General features: G+C 46.1%; 1 long non-coding RNA gene across 1 annotated transcript in view; it reads left to right on the forward strand.

Annotated features, from left to right (window-relative positions):
* LOC103671512 overlaps positions 1 to 18,342 on the forward strand; it is a 35,237-nt gene extending 16,895 nt beyond the window's left edge. Inside the window, exons 2-3 of the long non-coding RNA XR_570931.2 lie at positions 17,172 to 17,376; positions 18,298 to 18,342. This is a non-coding gene — a long non-coding RNA (uncharacterized LOC103671512). The remainder of the gene's footprint in view (positions 1 to 17,171; positions 17,377 to 18,297) is intronic.
* Positions 18,343 to 23,239: the final 4,897 nt, after the last annotated feature.

Here is a 23,239-nt window from a genome sequence, read left to right on the forward strand (position 1 = left end):
CAGCTTCCTGGGGTCTGTGCAGAGTTTGAGAGTTTATCTCTCAGTCCAGCAGACCCAGACTGGAACCCACCTCCCGACTAAGTGGTCTTTGAGAAGGGGACCTTTCTGGGTTTTTGTTCCCTCATTTGTAAATTGAGAATAACTGTGGTCATAGGAGGGTCTTGTCGCAGCATTTTGGTGTGGATTAAATAATGATGCCCCTGGAGGGCTTAGCAGAGGGCTGGTTGGGCCTTTAATAAGCACCCAGCAAGTGGTAGCTCTCTGGAGTGGATATGTTGTCACTCTGCCTAACGGCACCCTTTCCTGGCGGACCCTCCCCTTCCCCTTTCATCTGGTACTGGTGGTTCCATCATTCTAGTGTGCCTCACCACCTTTCACACAGTTGGGCAAGTACATCAACTAGGATTTGGTCTGGCTGCATTTTTCTGAAAAAATTAACCATGGCTTAAGTTAGGACTTAATTTCTCTCTCACATAAAAGCAGCCTGACACAGGGAGCTGATGTGGCAGCCCCAAAATGTCACTAGGAACTTGGGCACCTATCTTTCTGATTTACCTTCCTGGAACATGGCTTTCAACCTCCATGTGACCTTTTTTTTTTTTTTTTTTTTAAAGATTTTATTTATTTATTTGACAGAGATAGCCAGCGAGAGAGGGAACACAAGCAGGGGGAGTGGGAGAGGAAGAAGCAGGCTCATAGTGGAGGAGCCTGATGTGGGGCTCGATCCTACAACGCCGGGATCACGCCCTAAGCCGAAGGCAGGCGCTTAACCGCTGTGCCACCCAGGCGCCCCGACCTTCCATGTGACCTTCTGGTCCAAGATGGCTGCTGGAACTCCAGCCAGCAAATCCACATTCCCCAGATGAACAGCAGGAAGAAGTGATGGAAGATGGGAAAAGTGCATAATGCCACTCCCAGCCCCACCATTACGGAGTCTCACGGAAAATCCTACATAATATTTCCACATATAGAACTAAAAACCCGACGGGGCACCTGGGTGGCGCAGTCGTTAAAAGCGTCTGCCTTCGGCTCAGGGCGTGATCCTGGCGATCCGGGATCGAGTCCCACGTCAGGCTCTTCCGCTGTGGGCCTGCTTCTTCCTCTCCCACTCTCCCTGCTGTGTTCCCTCTCTCGCTGGCTGTCTCTCTGTCACATAAATAAATAAAATCTTTAAAAAAAAAAAAAAAAAAAAAGAACTAAAAACCCATTATGCCAAGTGAAAGAAGCCAGACACAAAAGATCATAGAGGGTGTGATTCCATTTATATGAAATACCCAGACTAGGCAGGTGCACAGAGAAAGAGTGTGGGTCAGTGGTTGTGAGGGGCTGGGGAAGGCAGGAATAGGGAGCAACTGCTAAATGGATGCAGCGTGTGCTTTTGGGGTAATGAGAAAGGTTTCGATCTAGAACGAGGTGCTGGCCGCAGGATGCTGTGGTCATACTAAATGCCACTGAATTGATCATTTTTAAATGGTTACTTCTATGTGATGTGAACTTTGGCTTTAAAAAAACCCATTTTCTATTCAGCAATTTACTATTCATTTACCATTCAGGGACCCACGACTTTTCAGCAACAGGAAGTAGGCTAGAAAACTGCGCACGCAGCCCCCACTGAGGACATGTTCCCAACCCTGTGTCATCTGTCCCCCAAAGTGATGGCAGGGCCTCCCCCACACATGTAGGGGCCCCAGAGCACAATGAATGGGCAGGGTCTCCAAAAAGAAACCCACAGATCGTGGGACTGCCCTCCCCATGCGGCCTCACAGGAGGGGCTTCACCCTGTCTGCCTGGAAGACTTAAGAATTGCTGGACCAGGAGACCCTGTGTGCACCCCCATCCCGTGCCCCCCCAACCCCCCCATGTCTTCCCCTCTTGGAATGGCAGTGCTGTTGTGATTATCCTGCCCCTATTTCACTGTGTGGGGCAGGTAATTTATTTCATTGTTCTATTATCGTTTATAGGCCTCTGGGTGAAGAAGGGAGGCATCAGACCCTACTGAGAGACTACCATGCCTCACCTGGGGATCCAGGAACATTCTACCAAACACAACTCAGATTATGACACGGCAGTGACTGCTGGTTGCCTAACCCCACATCTGCTCTCCCCTTTGCCCCAAATAATCGAGCTCCTGGTTTTCAGTTGAACCCAGAATAATTCTTCCTAGGACAATTTCATATTTGTTAGTCCCCCTTGCAGCTGGGCATGGCCACCACCTGAGGAGGACAGGGTCGTGAGCTGGAAAGAGCCTGAGTTAGCCAGGATGGGCAGCCGCCATGTGACCCTAGACTGCCTACCTCTGAATAAAACATTTTGTACTTGAGCCTCTGTTATTGGAGGTTCCAATTACATGCAACCAGCCCTAATCATAACTGATACAGTGGGCTCCACCCTAATCAACTCTGGGCACCAGACCGGGGGAGTCTACCATGCAGCCTTAATGCCACCATCGTTCGGGATTTGGTGAACGTCCCCATTCTCTCAGACATTTAAAAAAAATTGATCAGGCACATTGCTATATAGCAGATCTTCTAGAACTTATTCATCTTGCATAACCAAAATTTTATACGCATTGAATAGCGACTCCTCGTTTCCCTCTCCTCTCAGCTCCCAGCAAACACCATTCTATTCTCTTCTAAGAGTCTATTTTAGATCACTCATGTAAGTGGAATCATGCAGGATTTGTCCTCTTCTGTTGTAGCTCATGCAACTTTAATTTTTGCTTTCATATCGCTTTTGCTTTGTTTTCATTTCATAGGTGATTTCACCCACTGATTACCCAACTAACAATAGCTCCCACCAGCTTCTGCTTAACATTTATCTGGTCAATGGTGAAAGAATACACATTGTAATCAAGACAGCATCTGCTGGTCAAAGTAGCCAGGGTTTCTTTTATCAGATGTTCTTAAAATGGCAGGGAAAGTATTAAGATCTTGCAACCATGTATGTTTTCATATAAAGTTTATATAGCTTTTATTACAGAAGTTATGAATGCTGCCTAGGGATAATCTAGAAAATACAAAAGAGCAGAGACCATTCATCCCACTTCCCAAAGCCAAGCACTATTAATATTTTGATGCATTTCCTTCTGCTCTTTCCTGCTCTCTCCCTTTCCCTCCTTGTCTGTTTACATAGATGTGTTCACCCTGTATACATAACTGTGCACTGCTTTATTACACTTACTATTACAATGTGAGCACTGTCTTCATTATTAAAACTCCCCAGTGCCCGGAGTGGGGGCCTATTTTCATGCTGAAGCTTCCAGGGTCCTCCATGGGATCATCCCACCATATCTTCGGTACACAAAGGCAAGTTCCGGGCAAAGTTATGGGCTGCTCCTCATCTACTGAACAGAAAGAAACCAGAACTAAGGCAGTCCGCGAGGGCAAGACATGCCCAGACTTGTTCAGCTGCCCACTTCCAGGGCCAGTGGCTTGCCTGCTAAGCAGCCTTATTAATCCAGAAGTTCTTTCCTGCAGAATTACACACTGGCTTTGAACCAAGGATGCAGCCCCATGCCCCAGCAGGCCCAGGGGAAAAAAACTCCAGACACAAGAAGAAAAAAGTAAACTATGCCAGTGACTGCAAGATGAGATAGTGGGACTGCTCATTTGAATTTCTAGAAGAGGAAAGAGTCATCCTAATTCATACTCACTTCATAGCAAAGGTGCCCAGCAATGTCGCCCCTGCCTGTAAGGCGTAGAGAGCGGCCTTGAGGTTGCAGTGAGCTCTGGACTTGGATGAGGGGAGACAGCAGGCATAGCAAGCTGAGCAGCCTCCAGCATTGACCCCAGAGTGGATCCCCTGCCAGGCTCCCTGGTGTCTGATTTGGCATTTCTGAAGCAAAACCTCTTTTTTACAAAAATGCAGCAACATGAGAATAGGCTTTGCCTGTTTGATCACTTCTGGGTCCCCAGCACCTAGCACGTGTCCAGCACATACTGCAGTATTTGATACTGTTTACTGAATAATGACTTTTTACAAACTCCCTTAAAAGTTGACAATTACAACTCAATTTGAGTTTCACAACCATTTTCTAGGGAAGGAGGCAATGCCTCCAAAGACACATACGTGCTTAGCACACTTGCTGCGTGTGGGTCAGCCTTCTCAGCCTGCTGTCCCTACATTGACCTAGTCCCCATGGGGAAGTGAGCTTGGCTTCAGGGAAAGAAGGGTGGATGGACGGGAAGGTGGACACCACATTGAGCACTAGCGGTATAGGTTATCACTGGTAAACTTCCCTATTTCAAAATATTGCTTCAGCATCCCTGCCCTCTTCCAATCTCTTCTTACCTGTTTCTTATTCATTTACCTCCCTCTAATTCCCAGGACCCGGAGCCCAGGTTGATCCTATTAATACTACATGCAATTCATGTTAAGAGTTCAATTTATTTTCAGTGGGCAGACCTACAGGCAATTTATATCAGTTTATTTCCAGGAAATTGCAATGACAATTAACGACTTCAAAAGAAGACTTTGGACCACAGGTACACTCCTAAGTTAGGTGCTGCTTATCTGGGGAATTATATGGGCATGAGGACTACTCAGAGTTGTTCTGGAATCTCCCCTACCATGAGAGACAGGGAGGCAAAAAGGCCCATCTGCAGTGGAAAAGTGTTCTCTCTGCAATACGAAACATAGACAATATGTGCATATGTACAGATATGGATATCTTCAGAAGTAAGGAAGTATAATCAAATTCTAAAATGGAAACTGTCATCCATCATCGTCGTCATCACCATCATTGTCACTGTCCTCACCATCATCTTCTTCAGCACTGTCATCTATGTAGATAGGTGCACAGCTCCCACTGTGGCCCTGGCACTGGGCTAAGTAAGCAACATGCATCCTCTCATGTAATCCTCCCACAGCTTTACAAGGCAGGCACTTCATAAACGAGGAACAGACCCAGAGACATTCAGCAGCTCACCCAAGGGGACACAGGAGTGGCAGGCAGCAACTTGCACCTAGACAGTCTTTCTTCAGGACTCTGACTTCTACCTAGTCACTGTTACAGGGAAGATGCAAGCGAGGCAGACAGGATTCCAGGGCTCTGACTTAAGTCCCTGGCAAGCAGGGTGGGACCGGGTGTCTTAAACTTGCCTACGCACTTGCCTCTCTTACAACAAGAGCAACTACTAAGGCCATGATTGGCTTGATGGGCACAAGATTGGCTTAAATAGCAGGCGTGGTGGTATGGCAGAGTAGTCAGGTCTCTGTAGCCATGAGGTGGGGGAAAGGCTGGAGGCAGTGAGCACTTTGAGATAATGGTTCATATGGTTATATTCCCAGGCTCTATAACAGATAGGGATGGTCACAGAAATGTGAATTGTGTTTGTTGAATGGCAGTTCCTGGAATGAAAGAGGAAGAGACAAGGCTGGTATTCTTTTTTACCTTCTTGACCCATCCCCACTTACTCTTCTGCTACTTGGAATGCAGACATGAAGGCAGGAGTCCCAGCAGTGATCTTGGGGCCATAAGCAAAAAGCTAGAAGAGCCACAAAGCCCTTAGCCTCTGAGCAAAGGCCAGTAATTAACTGCCTCTAAATTTCCCATTATGTCAGAAAAATAAATGCTTATGGGTTTAAGCAACTTAGCAGCCAAATCCAATTCCTAACGGACACTCTCTGTAGTCGGTAGCCTCTGAGATGGGAGATGGCCCCTATCTGATGATGGCCCATCATTCCTCCTGGGAGAATACTATTTGTAATATGAAGTTAGAATACTACTTAATAAATCCCAACATTTATCTTTGGGTCTAACAGTAAACAAAAGTGTCTTTTATTAATGTGCTCAACTAAACTACATATTAATATGTTGTATAATGGCCAGACATCACCTCCTGATATTCATACTCCTGTGTAATTCATCTTGAGTCTGAGCTGGACTTTCTGACTCACTCCTAACAAAGAATATGGCAGAAGTGATGGAATGTCCCTTCTGGGATTAAGGTATAAAAAGACTGTAGCTTCTGTTTTGTGTGCTTTCACACTAGCTTCTATGTCATAAGGCAGCCCTATAGACAAGCTCATGTCATGAAGGAACAAGGCCTGCCAACAACCACATGAGTAAACCTGGAAGCAGACACCACTAGCCCCAGTTGAGCCTTCAGATGAGACCGAAGCCTGGGCCCACAACTTGACAACAACCGTATTAGAGGTGTTGAGCTGAAGACACCCAGCTAAGCCACACCTAGGTTCTTGATCCACTGTAACTGTGATAGGAAATGTTTATTGTTTTAAGCCTGTCTTAGATGATCAATACATCCTCCAAACAATTTTCTTGGTTTCATATTCAAGTAAGTGTCTATTCTCTAAGCCTTCTATTGCCTGTCTTAGCCCACACTATCCTCACTGAAATATTGCTTTTGAATAGAATGCCTGGCACATAGCAGACACTCACTAGATGAATGGATGGATGGATGGATGGATGGATGGATGGATGGATGGGTAACAGACACTGTTATCTTACCGAGCTGATCTAATGTACCTTGAGTCTCAATAGATATTGAACAAAACACACAGGTAAAGACAAGGGGAAAACAACAAACTGTATTAAATCAGCCAACGATGTTTAGAGTATCAGTAATTTCACCTGGATGGCCTAGAGACCCAGTTCTATGATTTAGTCAAGGCAAAGTCTTCCTGGGAGACCTTATTACGTTAGGAGAGTATTTAGTAGCTCCCAACATTTATCTTTGGGTCTAAAATTAAATGAATGTTTTATTTATTACTGTGCTCAACTAAAGTACACGTTAATGTGATGTGATAAGGCCAGAAATTACAAGGCAAATGAACAAACTGAAAGCGAAAGCAAAAACTCATCAATTTCCCTAATAATTTATGAACTGATGCAGAAGTAAGCACTGATTTCAGAATCCGCTTCAAGGGTCATGGAAACAACGATTGCAACTGTTTGAGAAGCAAGGAGGGATCATTCTTGGCTGTCCAGCACAGATAAGACTCTTATTTTAGTCCGTCTGGTTTTCTACTTCATTATCCGAGTCATTTAAATGGCGGCCTAAGGCAAACTATAAGACCCATTGTGTGCTTTAGTCTAAAGTAAGTCTATTCAAAAGGTTTGTGCCAACGTGTGCTTGTTTGCCAAATTCTACTTTCATATTAGAGGGGTCAGGGAGAAAGGATTTTGCAAAATAGACCTAGAAAGTAGTGGGCTGGTAGGGATGGCCATGGCTAGAAGAGAAGGCAGGCACGGAAAAGGGTGAATGGCAGAGAGGGTGGCTGGGTGGGGGGTCCATGCTGGAGCCTGCCCCCCACATCTCACCCTAGGAAGGGCAGGAAGGACACACTAAACACTTAGGGGCAGGATCTTCAACACTTCCAGGCAGTGAGGACACGACTCCCTCAAAAGTTATTGACGTGGCAAGGACAATATTTCTTACTCTACACTCGAAATCCAGTTTTAAATTCAAAGAAAAATCTGTCTAGGCCTTTTATACGATTTGCTTCAATGCATTAAGTGATGCATTAAGTTGTCCCTGGCGTCTTGCAGAGAGCTCAGAGGAAATTGTCCACATTAAGGAGCCGGGGACCTTCTCTAGTATTTACTTTGGCAGCAGTTTGATCCCTTCCCTGCTCTCAGTGCTTCCTGTGTTCCCTCCTTGCCTCCTTGCCCCACCCCCCAGGACAGTCTTTATAGTGCTATAGAACACCAGCGAACAAGGCTCTCATCCTTTGCACAGCCACATCTCCTGTATTTCTTAGAAAGAATTTTATCCCAAGTAGCAAGATCCTGGAAGTGTAACCGGATTCTACTATTGGCCTCAGAGAAGAAGGTAAGTTCACAACATTACTCGAGGAAAAAGTGAACATTGAGAAATAATCCCTGAAATTGGCCTCGTGGAGGAAGACAGAATATTCTGAGAAGGCCACGCCTGTCTAGGAGAGGCAGACACCAATATCTCTCCTACCAACCCCTTCACTGGCACCCAGGACAAAAGGAATTCTTCGGTCACACAGCCTGCTGACTTTCTGGCCAGAAGCAAGTCTTAACATGGTACATTTCCCACCTCATTGCCCTGGACCATCAGCAGAGAGGACCTGCCAGCTGGGAGGACCTCCCCTCTCCTCAGGTCTGTTGGTCCATTTACGTGACAACTTCATTCCTTAGCCAGCGAGAGGAAAACTTCCCACGCTCCCCAGGCATGAAGGTTCTTCCACTGCAGAAGCCAAATGCTGCTTCAAAAGGCACTCGGTTCTCACGGCTTCCCCAGGCCAAGGTGCTATGCCTGGGAAAACGGCCAGTCCCCAAAGCTAGAGAGAGGCAAGCAAAGCCCGTGTGAGAACCAGCCAGAAAAAAAAATGTGGTTACAAAAAAAAAAAAAAACCCAAACACACACACATGCACGCATGCATGCATGCACGCACACCAGAAAATAGTAAGTGTTGGGGGGTGTGGAGAAATTGGAACCTCCGTGCACTGTTAGTAGGAAAGAAAAATGGTACTGCCTCTATGGGAAACAATATAGCAGTTCCTTAAATAATTAAAACTAGAATTGCCATATAATCCAGCCATTCCAGTTTTGGGCATTTAACCGAAAGAATTACAAACAAGGCTTCAAAGAGATATTTGTACACGCATGTTCATAGCAGCATTCTTAATGATAGCCAAAAGGTAGAAGCAACTGAAGTGTCCATGACAGGTGGATGGATGAACAAAATGTGGGACATGCATACAAGGGAATAGTATTCAACCCTAAAAAGGAAACACAATTCTGACCCATGCTACAACAGGGATAAAACTTTGAAGACATTGTGCGAAGTGAAACAAGCCAGATGCTTAAGGACAAATATTGTGTAATTCCACTTATATGAAATATCTAGACAGGCAAATTCATAGCGACAGAAAGTGGACTGGCGGTTGCCAGGGGCTGTGGGGGAGGGGCCTGGGGGCCTGGGGAGTTATCATCTAATCAGTATGAGGTTTCAGTCTGGGATGATGGAAAAAGTTAGTGATGGCTGTATCACGTTATGAACGTATTTTATACCACTGAGCTGTACATTTAAAAATGGTAAGATGGTAAATTTTATGTTATGTATGTATTTTACTACAATTACAATTTTTTTAATCATAAAAAGATAAAAAGAAAAATCAGGTCACATGCTGAGTTTTCAAAGATCAGCAGACCCGGAGCATGCTCCATAATTGGCCCCAAAGTCAAAGCCAATTCCACCTGTCAGAGCTACTTTGGGGGGCCTGTGAGCAGAGACCTGTGGCTGAGCCGTGGTACCAGCTGGAGGAGAGGCTTCAGCCTCTGCCACTTTAGCGTCTGAACATCATTCAGCCAGACCCTTCCCCAGTCTTGGAATACTCAAGTGTACTCACCAATTTCTAAATGTGGCATCTCTGGGTATACAAAACTAAAATCCAGAACTGTGCAAAAAATATGATATGAAAAAATGTCTCCCTGGAATTACTTGGAAAGGTGGTCATCACTCACTGAGAACAAAGTTCCAACCCCATTGTTAATTTGCAATCGCCAAACCCCAATCCTGTTGGAAAACTAGAAGATCCATGGAGTCCAACCACTCACTTCATGAGCGAGGAAGCCAAGCCCAACTTGCCTGGAGTGATCCCGTGGCTGGCGGCAGAGCCAGGAGGCTCCTCTGACTCCAACCTAACTCCAGCCTTTGCGTTCATGTCAGGCCCTCCTCTGCTCTGCTGGGTTGATCATGACAGGAGCACGTGGCCCACCTCGTCCCCAAGCAGGAGACCACATGGATACAGAGCAGATCAGAAGCCTGCCCTGTCTCCAAGTCTGGACACCGTCATGAAGAAATGTCCAGCAGCATGTGATGGACTTCTGCAGGGTGTCTGCAGGGAGCCGTTCTCCCAGGCAGAGGCTGGGTCTCTTTCCTTAAGGACCTGGGAGCTTCCTTCTCCCATGCATGCCCCTTTCTCTCTCAAACATCAGTCAATTCCCATTTCCTCCTCCTGACATTTCTGTGACTTAGCATACCATGCACTCCAGAGGCAGAAATCTTTTCCATGATACCCAAACTTGCTGCTCCACCAGCATGTTCTCTAAGGATGTTTAGTTTGCGTTGATGGAATTGGGAACCTGGAGGAAGTCTGCAAAACTAGAAGATGACAAAGCCACCACCATCACCATCCATAGGGCTGTGAGCCCATCTGCAGTGTTTTTGCCAGTCTCCCTGCACGGCTGGGACTGGGGCTGGAAAGGGGCGGACCTGCTTCCCACTCCTTCCCAGGCCTTGCTGTTCAAACTCTGACCTATAAGGTACTCCTGAATCTTCTCAAAATTCTCCTTTCTTATGTGACCTCCAGTTTTCTGAGTTTCCTCTTTTTTGCTACCAAAAAGGCCTCGCAAATACAAGATCTGATGTACACCCCTCTTTTGCAGCCTAAGCCACCCAGCACACTAGATTTCAGCATTCATGCTCTTATTACAGCTTCCCAAAGCAGCATGGAACAGAGAAGTGAACATTTTCCCACAACTGCATAAATGACCGTGGCTTCCACCCCAGGAACAACAGTGTGATGACATTTTTAGGTCTCGGGTTCTCTCTCATTTGGGGAATATCAATTAGTGTTTCTATAGTTAAAAGTACCGTGAGAATATGGGGAGAAGAGCAAACCCATTAGTTTTATGCTAGCAGCTAAACTAGAAGTGGGAAGACATCAAATGTGGTGCAGCTGATCGGGGGGGGGGGTTGGTACATGGATCCTGCGACCAGTAGTCTGTGTGGCCCTGCGCTAAGCACTCCCCAGTCTGGCCCTCTGTCACAGGGTAGATGCACTCAGCAGGACAGCAGTTCTTCATGGCTGGCCCAGAACATGTTAGGGAGCACGGAGGCAGGGAGGGGAGGACGGTTATCACAGAGCACCCACTGTATTTCAAAGGCATATGAGATCTGACAGGTGATGCCACGCTGGCACGATAGGTCCTGGACAGGCCCAGAAAAGAGAGGGACCCTGTCCGGCCAAGACCCCCATCCTTGGCAGGTTTCAGTGTCAGAGGCAGAGCTTGCAAGAGATGCAGAACCTTCTGTATTTCATTTTAACATCTCTGAGAGTTTGGGGGCTTATCCAACAAGAAAAATATGGAAAGAACACAGAATCCCCCCACCTGATGCCTGATATGAGGAAGTGAAGGTCTAATGGGCGGACAGTGGAGAGGTGTTCATGCCAGAATGAGTGCGGATGAAGAAGAGAACCAGAAATGCAAACTCTGGCTGTGGCAGATTCAAAGGGACCCACAGCTGGGTGACTGCACCTTTGATGTAGGGACCCCAGTCAGAGGGACCAACCTCTTGGTAAATAGCGGCATCTATTTGCAGTGGATAGAAACATGGCTGGAAAAACTCAGATCCAGATCCTGAGCCCAATTCCTTCAGGTGGGTCCTTGCAATGGAAACTCCAGCCTCCTTGGTCTGGTGAAATTGGACATGTGCCTCTTAACAGAGAAGGCCAGAACTAGGTAGAGAAATGAGGCAGTAAGACTAGCCCTAAACAAACAAACTAATTTTAGTGAGCAATCAGCGTGTCTCCTCTTTAAAGGGTTTATAACATTTCAGAAATTTTAACAAATCCAAGAGATTAGCCTCGTGGTTATAAAACATATAATCGATGGATTTTAGAATCCGGATACAAGTTGAAAGGTATAACACAATTTGTCTAAGGTTGGACACAAACTGAACATGCATGCATTATAAGTTTAATTCAGCAGACTTACAAAATGTTTTCAATGCTTGGAAAGTTCTGCTTGTCACAGACATTGGGAGTACTTAAGAAGACAATCAAATATATTAGATGTTTAATGTTTAAAATATTTAGGACATATAATTAACAGATTATAAAACTAGACTAGTAAGTAAAATAATAAAACTTTAAGTTGAACGCTAAAGCTTTAGGAAACTAGGTTTTTAAAAATTTAATAATTCTAACATCCTTCTAACACTGTGGAGAAAAAGGGACCCTCGTGCACTGTTGGTGGGAATGCAAACTGGTGCAGCCACTACAGAAACAGTATGGAGGTTCCTCAGAAAGTTAAAGATAGAACTACCCCATGATCCAGTATTTCCACTACTGAATATTTACCCAATGAAAATGAAAACACTAATTCACTAATATGCACCCCTGTTTATTGCAGCATTATTTACAACAGGCAGGATATGGAAGCAACCCAAGTGTCCGTCCATAGAGGAATGGATAAAGACGTGTTATATATAAACACACACACACACACACACACACACACACACACACACACACACTGGAATATCACTCAGCTATTAAAAAGAATGAAATCTTGCCATTTGCAACAACATGGATGGAGCGAGAGAGTATAATGCTAAGTGAAATATGTCAGACAGAGAAAGACATATGCCATATGATTTCACTCACATGTGGAATTTAAGAAACAAAACAAACCAGAAAAAAAAGAAGGCAAATTAAAAAAACAGACTTTTAAACAAAGAGAACAAACTGCTAGTTATGGGGGGTGGGGGGGAATGGGGGAACTAGGTGATGGGGATTAAGGAGGGCACTTGTTGCGAGGAGCACGGAGTCATATATAGAATTGTCGAATCACTATATTGTCCACCTGAAACTAGTACAACACCATATGTTAATTGTACTACAATAAAAAAATGACACTATTTCTAATATCCTTGTAAAACCCCACTCAGTTCTACCAATTTCTCTACGCACACAACCGTCCTGCCACATGGCACCCCGTCGTCACACCGACAGCTCCCGGTGTGGGAGAGAGTCTGCGAAGGTGGCGGGGGGGGGCGATAAAAATAAAAATAAGAAATAAGAGTGGAGAGCAAAGGATGTATTCTAGGCAAGGGGAGTCTGAGAGGGAAGGGGGTGAGTTCGGAAAGCAGAGTAGGGAAGACAGAGAAGCATTCTTTTCATGAACATTTGTGGCTTTGGTTGGCTAATGTTCCGTTCAATCAGATTGACCTGGAATGATCTCATCGGGGGAGGAGAGGGAGCTGCAGGAGTAAGATGAGATGAGCCTGCAGGGCGCTGGCCATCAGAGGAAGGGTTTCTTTCAGACTCAGGACACTCAGAGCCGGACGGTGATCAGCAAGTCTCTTACCGGGTGAGCAGCGGGCAGCGTCTGCTGGCTGCCAAGGGCAGGCGAGTTGCAACAAGATACATCTGGCCTTGAAGTGGAGGGTGGACTAGAGCCATGGAGGTTGCAGAGGCAGGAACGGGGGCTGGTGGGGAAGCAGAAAGGAGGCCATCAGAGAGGGAGGGAGAAGAGGGAAGGGGAAGAGGCGCCACCCAGGCACCTGAGCAGTGAGGACAGAAGGAAATAGGAATGGGGGAGGCAGGAGGAGACACCCTGTGGGGAAAGAGGATCGGTACTGGGCACATGCTTTGACAGGGCCAGAGAGACCTAGAAGAGAAGGTGCCACACAGGCAAGCCAGGCTGGGGTTTGGGGCACATAAGCTGAGTTAGTGAGAGATGCAGATCTAGGACTGGGACTGGAGTCAGCCCTGCATGACGGTCCAAGCAGGAAGGAGGAGAGGAGGAGGAATCGCTCCCCAGGAGGTGGAGGGAAAACCGAGGGAAGGAGCACACTCCGTGGAAATCATCTCCCACCCATCACTTGCGGAGCAGCCCCCATACCCTGTATCTCCAGCCAATGTGGCAACTCTGCAAAGTGCATGATTTTGCCCCATGTCACAGAGAAGGCAGCTGAGGCCTAAGGAACTATGGTTCTCACCCAAGGTCAGATGGTATCAGGTGGCAGAACTGGGTGAGACCTAAGTCTATGGGACTCTACTGCTGGGTTCTTCCTTCTAAGGCCCCGTGTCTCCAGGCAAAAGGCTGGATCCCTTGCAGCCCTTATTAATGTGATGTTTGCACTCAGAACAAATGACACTGGGGCTCAAAATGTTTTGGTTACTGGATTACTTATAGTTTCACAAGAATTTGGTACATCTATGTTTCAGGGGGAAAAAAAACCAAAACCATTTCCAGGTTCCGGTAAATTTATGAAATCCAGGGAAGTATAAAGAGCGCAAAGCAGGCTTGAGCCCTGGGTCAGTTCTGCAAAGGTTTAGTGATTCCTCCGGAACCCAGAGAACTGGGCCCTAGGTCACTCAGGTGGTGGGGTGCACAGGCTCCATGACCCCACAGCCTGGAGTCTTGTCTCGTTAGACAACAGGCCACAAAGCTGCTTCTGTACAATTACCTTATTTCGCACTTGCTTGCTTGCTTTTTCAAATTAAAATCAATATCATAGTGATGAAAAAAAGCAGACTTTGCAAAGCACAGGAAGCCCCTCGGATCTTTATTTCTCCACCCACGTTGCCAAAATGCAAATAAATTTCCCTAGGGCCTCAATTCACTTTCCATAAACTAAAGATACCACCAGTCACTCAGACTTCCACGTAGGAAGTGTTAGACGTCTTAGAGGAAATTTGCTTATTAAACCCTTGAATAAGCACAGAGGTGTGGCAGAGAAGGCGTTTTGTCAACCTCTGCATACTGAGTTGTGGACAAAAACTGCATGCCTCAGCCCCGCTGCGGCCTACTGTGGCCGTGGGTCCAGTTCTCACCAACGGGAAATGACAGGAAGTGACATGGGTCTTCTCCAGGCCGAGGCATTGAGAAGCAGATGGACTCTCTCCACTCTCTTCTGCTGCCTGGGTGGAGAGGTCTCCAAGGCCCCTGAAACTGGTGGAGAACTGTGAGATGGAAGGAGCCAGGGTCTCTGAATCACTAGAAAAGGAGAAGGCCTGACGACGAGGAGAAACAGTGCTGGATTGTTCCCCAAGCCTCAAGCCACTGGTTTGCTGGCGTTTATTTGTGTAGTTTCTGGCATTACTCTATCTGATGCATCTGTGCATCTACAAATGTATTTATCCATATGTGTGGGGGGTGCACTGTTTTAAGAAACTCTGAGGTGGCAATGGAGGGTTTGTTAAGTTAACCGCATTACAGGCGAGTGCTTCATTGTACAAACGATTCGCTGCAGGACAGCCCTCACCCAGCACAATTAAAATATTACTCGGCTTACAAAAAACTGATTTCCATATGGCTTGAGAACACATTGTCCACGCATGAATGGGTACACTGATCCGTGCAGAAGGCAGGGAGGCCACAGCTCACCCTGGAGTCCCTGAAGGCCTCTCCCTTGTCCCCTGCCTCCAGGCCAGTGAAGCTGGAGTGGGTTTCCTTGCAACCACTGGCTGAGCTTCCCACGGCACAACCTGACCTGAAACACGGCTGGATCCCTACGAGGCTTTTTCTTATGGGGCCCTATACTACGTATGTCATTTCCATGAGTGGCCATAAAAACAGCAAAGCAGGCATGTGAGCTGCAATGGGGGTCCCTTCTTGTTGGTGAACAGGGAAGTCAAGGTTCCCAGGCTTTTCCTTTCAGAACATGAGACTGAGGGCCCAAGGAAGAACGTTTGGGCACAGGGCACCTGGCTGCAGTGGGCTGGGGGCCTGAAAGTCCAGGCTGGGTGAGCATCCAGAGATGGAGTCTGCTGGAAGGGAAAGGCAGTGAGGAAAAGAGGGCCCTAGAGTGATACTTGCAACAAATTCACACGAAAGCAACAAAGAGCAAATTTTATGAAAACTCACAGGAATCAAGCTGAGGACAGTGGAATAAATCCAAGAAGGAAAAGAGATCCTACAAACTGCCTGGTTTTTATATCCATTAGTCATTTATGTAAAAAGTCAAAGTGGCATGATAGTATTTTAAACATCTTTTAAATCTAAATTGGGGGAGGGAACGGTTTGTTTTGTATTACACAAAAAGTGGTCACCAATGTAAGCAACTACTGAAACTAAGGCAGGGTCGTAGCTCAGCTGCACATATTCTGCTACTCTACCATTAGTCCTGATGACATCCTGTCCCCGAGCCATCCCTCAGACAGCCCCACACGCGCCCAGATCCTGCAAGCTTCCAGTGTTCCTCTGGCTGCAGAATCCCATTCTGTCTGTAATTCTGCTCTCCAGAGAAGAGCCTCGTGAGCAATGTGGCACGAAATACCTTTGACCAAGAAACCCCGGACTACAGATATGATACCAAGCAAGCATGAGAAAGCCGAACAAGTTTTAAAATATTCAGTCCCTAAGCATGTTTAATTACAAAGTCACCAAAACAAGGATCTGAGAACCACAGGAATATGCTCTAAAGAGAGGAGGAGGACAGAATGTCACCTGCCTCCGTCCCGTAGAGAAGTGTGTCTCAGCTTCTCAAATGCCTGTGGCTATTCGGGTCCCCAGAGGATCTCGGTAAAGTGCAGGTTCTGCTCATTTAGGTCTGGGGTGAGGCTTGGGATTCTGCATTTCTTACAAGCTCGCTGGGGTTGCACTGCTGCTGGTCCAAGGACAGCATGTTGAGTAGCAAGGGTCTCGAGCTTCAGGGACTGAAGGAACAATGGACATCAGGGGCACAGCTTCTGACCTGAGACTTCAGACACAGAGAGAAACTGGGCTATCAACAGAGTTCTGCTCACGTCCTTGAGATTGCCAAGGGCTAAATACACACACACACACACACACACACACACACGTACACGTTCGTGCTCACACCCGAAGGAATCTATTCAAAAACCTTTTATTCACACCCTACATCACATGGGTGATACATTCAATCTGGAAGTTTGAACATTAATTCTTGAAGTTTCTTTTTGAGTCTCAGTCACAGGATTAACCCTTTGAAGCAAACGCCTGAAATACCCTCCGATATCCAGGCATGTGCCCTGACTGAGTCTTTCTATACCACTAACCTCAGCAGGTGGGTATTGGCATTTTTTCATAGATACCAACATGTTACATGGCACTCAAGTGCTCCTAGCCTGAGCCCCCAAAATGAGTGTGATTATCTTGTTCTTCATCAATCTGACAGCTGTTGACTGCCAGCAACATGAAGTGTACCAGACACTAGGGAGGGAAGGAGATGCAAGGACATTAAGTCGGGGCCAGGTCCCAAGACGCAGGTCTCTAATCACTCAGTATTTAACTGCCACCTTGAATTACCTTGGAACTTAGTTCTCATTGTTCTCTGTCCTCCAATTGTATCATATGATCTTCAAACTGAAAAGACTTCCAACAAAAATGTAATTTATAAGTCAGAAAAGTTAATAGCATCATCTCTTTGAATATCTGCTTCCTTTGAATTTAAATTACATTGTGACTTTTCTTATCTGACAGTTGACTCGTACTCTGAAAGAAACACAGAACGTGTGGCCAAACAGAAGCTCCTACCAGAAAAAGGCAAGGATGGAGCAGACGCAAACTCATGCTGAGCTTGGGGGTTGCTGGGCAATTCCTGCGGTGGAGGGCACAGCCCCGGGGCCTGTAACCAGGGACATATGCATGGTGCCCTGCCAGACCGACATGAGCTCAAATTCCCCAGGTACCATTTATGAACTGCCTGACCTTGGGCTAGTCATTTGACCTTGCTCAGCCTCAATGTCCCCAGCATCACATCTACTTCATTGGGTTGCCACCAGGATGGACTGAGATGCTGCGTATAAAGGGCCAGCGTGTTATAAGCCCCCACCACATGGTAGAGATCCCGCTGCTGCCCGTGAACCTTTCTGCCCTTAAAAAGTTTTTACCTGTTTGCAAATTAACACTCTCCTCTGATGCCCAGCTTTTGAAGATAAGGGAAATGGCTCACACACCCCCTCTGGTTCTTCCTGATTCTTTTAACCTTCTTTTTCACCCAGGTAAAGAGAATGAATTTCTGTACCCAACGTTACACCGATGCCGTTATTTTATACATTTTCTTCTTTCGTGGTGCTTTTGGTATTCTCATTAAGAAAATTTTGCCTTTGCCAATACCGTGATATATTCTATATTTTCTTCTGAAGATACAGAATATATTTTCTTCTAAAAGTGGAATCATTATACCTTCCACATGTAAACCTTCCAACCATCTGGAACTGATTTTTAGTAACATTAATTTAAATATTAATCTTATGTTTAAATGTATGTTGAATATTAATTTGGTAGTCTTGGCCATAAATTTTTTCTGTTTTTAAATAAGAAACCAGAAATTTGGAAAGTAAGCCTTAAAATTATAATATTGTTCTATTTTTTAATGTCAATACTGTCCTATTTTAAATTTAGGATAGCCAAAATATGAGGAAACAATTTTTCCATTTTTATGAGGTGAAATAAAAATCAGGTTTCCATAAGTATTGATTACATACATAGAGAGGGAAGGCTCACTGGAGATGAATGAATTGTGGCAGCGATGTAAGATACATCAACTGCTTTTTTGTGGTTTTTTTTGTTTTTTTTTTAAAGATTTTATTTATTTATTTGACAGAGAGAGAGGGAGAGCGCACAAGCAGGGGGACTGGCAGCAGAAGGAAAAGCAGGCTCCCCTCTGAGCAGGGAGCCCAACATGGGACTCAATCCCAGGACCCTGGGATCATGACCTGAGCCGAAGGCAGACGTTTAACCGACTGAGCCACCCAGGCGCCCCAACACTGACTGTTTTAAGGAAGGAGTTCCTCATTCATTTGACAACATATTCCTGGTATTTATATTACAAATATACATTTGCAATAAATATATGTATATAAGACATGTATACTTGTTAGCTATGTTATATTCATTATATCTATTTGTACATATTTACTAGTATGTATTATATTAAATGCATTTATATTGATGCGTCTGTGAACGCATCTGATTTGCTTGGGTGAAGCTGGGGACACTCCAAAAAGAACCTGACCTAACCACCACATGCAGACCCTGGGGCATTGTTTAAGTGATGCCGTTCTTACGCAGTCTCCAGCTTTACTCTCTGCCTCTGAGCACTGTTGTCATTTCAGAGCAGCGTCCTTCAGCTGTGACTCCATGTGCCCAGAAGAGAAGTTCAGTGTCCACGTGGTATGAGCGACCCTGGCATTTACGCGGTACCTGCTACATGCACCGTGTGGCATTCTGAGTCAGAACCAGAACATCAGAGACTGATTAAGGTAGATGTGGTAAAGCACCATTTCTCCCACTGGGAACTGACTTCAGAAACTGGGTTTTTCAGGTGGCCAAGCCGCTGAGCAGGGGAAGCAGTTTATTTATCGTTCTTCTGAAGATGAAGGTAAATAAAATTGTGAAGTAACCTGATCACCTTAGGTAAAAACAACAAGATGGTATTTCTTTCCATTAATAGCACCCCAAATCCATTTTTATTGCAAGCTGTAAATGTTATCATCAGTGGTCGTGGCAGGTTCACATTAAGACAGAAGACACACTGCCTGAGCGAAAGGGTCAGGCCGAGGGTATCAGGGTTTCCCTATTACAAAAATTGGGGCAGCCTGAGAGGCAAGCGCCCACGAACTGAACGCGGCTTCTGGCTGCATCTGAATTCTGGCTTGCTTGAAACAGAGCGGTTAGGCTCCTCTGAAAATTTGTAGTTTGTCTATATTCCCGTCCAGATAAAAAGACTAACTTAATTATACATCCACATGGCCTACGGACATCTGAGAGGACCCATGCTTCCCCCCATATTGCTCTAACCAAGCTCCTGTGTAAGACTCATGACCCAAAACATTGTCCCACGCATTAGTTTTGAACATGATTTTTGAACTGGAAAACCTTGTTTGGAGCCAAAATTACTCATGACTGTATCCAGCGCATAGGCACATCAGCCTGGGATGTGCCAGCTGCTAGGCTAGGGTCGTGCCCACGTGGGGGCCACAAAGCACTGTAGGGCTCTACGGTCCGGGCCCGTGTTGAAAACATCTTCTCATACCCAGCTTTTGTTTACTTATAGTGGGTTATGAGCCATTCTGCCTCATAATAATTTACTTGTATGATTTGCTTCTTTTAACTTCAAGTTAGGAACAATAAGACTCTGATCTCAGCTCCAGGGAGATGCTCACCTCTGGGTATCTGTCACCCACTGGCCATTCTGAGCTGTCAGTCCTAAGTTAGAAGGGAGGAGGGTTGGTCCATGGCCCCTCTTAGGTGGTGTCATGGACACGGGATATCACTGTCTGTTGCTGGGTTTGGTGGCCTACTCCACCGCCAGCCAGACCAGCAGGGTCAACCCCTACCAGGACAGAGGAGCGGCCTCTCTTATCTTTGACTGGTTCCTTGAAATTAAAGAGAGGCTGGAGTGGGATCTGCCAAAGGCACCTGCTCTTTATGTTGGTGCCCGTGGAAAGACCCCACTCAGCCTTGCAGGTCTTTCAGAGCCTCCAGGACCCCACTGCTCATCAAAGAAGTTATCAGCATGTCTTTCCCTTCGGGAATGGGACCTTCACAGCAGAACACGCCCCCCCCTTAAAATTTTAGGAGTGTTCAGATAAACTGATAAAACTGCTTTTGTGAATTGAGCACCCTGGCCGACTTCTGTCCAGCTTAAGAGGTGGTTAAATCTCAATGTTACTCCATGACCTGCCCCGTTCAAAACTCCGTCCTCTGCAAAGAATGGCAATAGTGGCAATAGTGACTGATAGTGTGGCCAAACCCTTCCAATTCTGATTGAAAATTTGATTTGATTGGGGGGGCAATAACAGCCTGGAAATGAGAAAATGGAAGAGGCGGGTACAATAGCGGTTTTCCCCTTCCTGGCCTCAGCAATACGGAGGGTGTGAGGGCAGGTCACCACAACACAGGATGCAAGGGCTAAAGCCCAAAAGAGACAGAAGGTCCCATTTCACAGCAGCCACGTTGCTCCTCACGACCAGGCTGCCTGGAGGCTGAGCGGCCGGCTGGCTCCCTTGCTCACCTCTCTGGCCCTACCTACTTCGACATGGACAGCGAAGGGAGAAAACATCAGCAGACCATTTTCCAAACTTCCATCATCTGACATTTAATTGTGGTTATGCTGATTTTATTGCTCTTGGCAAAATCTCGTCCTTCCCGCAGTGCGGGCCGAAATACTAGGTGGTATCAATTGCCATTGAAAACACAACCCGTTCGATGTCAGACACAAAGGAAATAAAAATCGCTGACACTCTCTTTTGCAAGGACAAATTAATTTGCCCCAGAAACAGAGCGTTTGCCACCGATCTCATTAAAAGTGCTGTGAGATTATCAGGAAAAATTAATACAAGCTGCTGGTTATCAGCTACATCATTTCAGCTCACAAAGGCAAGTCCTGCTTGTCAGTTTGCTGCTGGGGGCAAGGACAGGCGTTAACGAAGAAAGTCACATTCAATTAGAAACCAACACCCGGGCTGGCATGTGTGGTTATTCTGCACGGATCAGCTTGAAGAACAACCACACTTCTTCTTTCTGGTTTGAACTTGAAAGCAAGGGCACCTTTGGCAGCAAGGGGAATCAAGTCCTCTCTCTAACACGTTGACGAGAGAGAGAGAGCAGCAGTTTGCCTGGAAAGTTTGTAAACTGAGGCTCCATGGTACTGAGCATGCTCCGGAGATACAAGACCGAATAATTATTTTTCAAGTGCTTTGGAAATACTCAGTTATTGAAGATGGGCTGGCTGAATACGCCTCCCTGCTGTCCCCATGTTCCGGTCCTCTGAGAACCTCCCCCACCCACCCTGCACGGGGTAAACTAGCTCACGGTCTCCAAGGGTGGCTCTCAGGCACTGCAGGCCCTGAGCAGGCTCTAACCTAACACCTAGGCCACTCACCGACAACGGCCACACTGAAGATCCCCACATGCCTCCCGAAACATCCATTTAACAAACCCTCATTGAGCAGCAGCTATGTGCCCCGCACTACTTGAGGCCCTGGGAATAAGCAGTGAGCAAGGACACCAGAGAAAGAGAAATCATTTCAGTCGTTTCATTGCTAAACGAATTTCATTGGTTTTCCACTTTGACAGATAGGTCGTTTGGGCTGTGGGTCATCTCTGAGTTAAGTTCACCCCCACACTTTTCAGGAATGGCTCATTTTCCAGCTATTCTGCATGAGCATCTGTCGTGAGTGCTCCCTGGCTCCCCTTAAACCAACCCAGACTCAGACACGTATGCTGACACCGGGAGAAGGCCGCTACCACACTATCGGCACTGGCTTCAGGACCTTTGCTCATGCCGCCCTCTCTGCCTAGATTTCTCTTCTTCCTGGTAACCAGAATATGCCATTTTCCTACTTCCTTCAGGTTTTACTCAAAAGTCATCCTGTCCTGGGTGAGGTCTTCTTTTTAAAAGTATACCATTCCCCAGATTTGACTTTCTCACCCCTTCCCTGCTTTGCTTTTCATCCTTGGTCCTTTTCATTGTCTATACTCTATATTTCATGTATCCTATTTATTCCTGCCTCCTTCCCTAGACTCTCACCTCCATGATGGCAGAGACCTTGGTCTGTGCCTGGAAAAGTTGTCTGTACATACTAGGTACTCAATTGATACTTACTGAGTGAATGCATGCATGATTGAATGAAAACCTTCAGTATTTCCAGTGATTTTCAACTTGGCCTCCCCTCTATTTTAATGCACACAGGTGAAACTTCTTATTTTAAGCACACAACACTTTCATTCTGTTTCCTGTTCATTTTTATAGAATAATAGAAGCAAAATGCAATAGACCATTCAAAAAATTGCACCAACATGGCTTGGAGAACATTGCTTAAACCAGACTCTGATGGCTTGGGGACAGCATCGTCATGAAAGGTTCCCCAGCCAGTTCATGAAAGAACAAATTTAGTCCCTATTAAAGGCCCCAGAATATTAATGGGCGAAGTTGTTCAAGGGTTTTTATTTTAAAAGCTACATATTTTTTAAAGGCATATATGAACGTCCAGGAGGGTCTGCATCTGATTTAGCCTTGGTTTGAGTTGGCTTACGGCTTGTCTTTCCTACTGTATTCTCATGTTCGGGGGTGAGGCAGGGCCAGTTTGGGATGGGAGATATACTTTATCATGTCATATCCCCCATAGCATCTTGGAGACAACTTTGCTATGGCAAATGTAAAAAGGAAAAAAAGAAGTGTGGTTGAAACGAGTTGACTATGGAATTATCTTCTTTTTCCTTTCTGGACCATGAATCCCAGCATCCACAACCAGGACCAGCACCCTCAGTCCTGGGGCAGTGCTTGCTTTGTACTGGGAGGCCCCAGTCTGGGGGTGGAGACCCAGAAGACAGTCACTTCACTGAACAGAGGACTGCATGTGAAAACACCTGGAGACGAATCCAACTCCAGCCTCCTGTGCCTCCAGCCGACCCGCCCTTGCCGGTCCTGGAGCTCCACTGGCCCACTGTTTCTCTTGCAGTACTGTTTGTTTTGGGCTGGAACCTTCACCCTGGCACCGATTCCTGTGTCCAAGAGGAACCCAAGCCCCCTCCCCTGCAAC

Source organism: Ursus maritimus, unplaced genomic scaffold (genome assembly GCF_017311325.1).
Source record: "Ursus maritimus isolate PB19 unplaced genomic scaffold, ASM1731132v1 scaffold_6, whole genome shotgun sequence".
Taxonomy (NCBI): domain Eukaryota; kingdom Metazoa; phylum Chordata; class Mammalia; order Carnivora; family Ursidae; genus Ursus; species Ursus maritimus.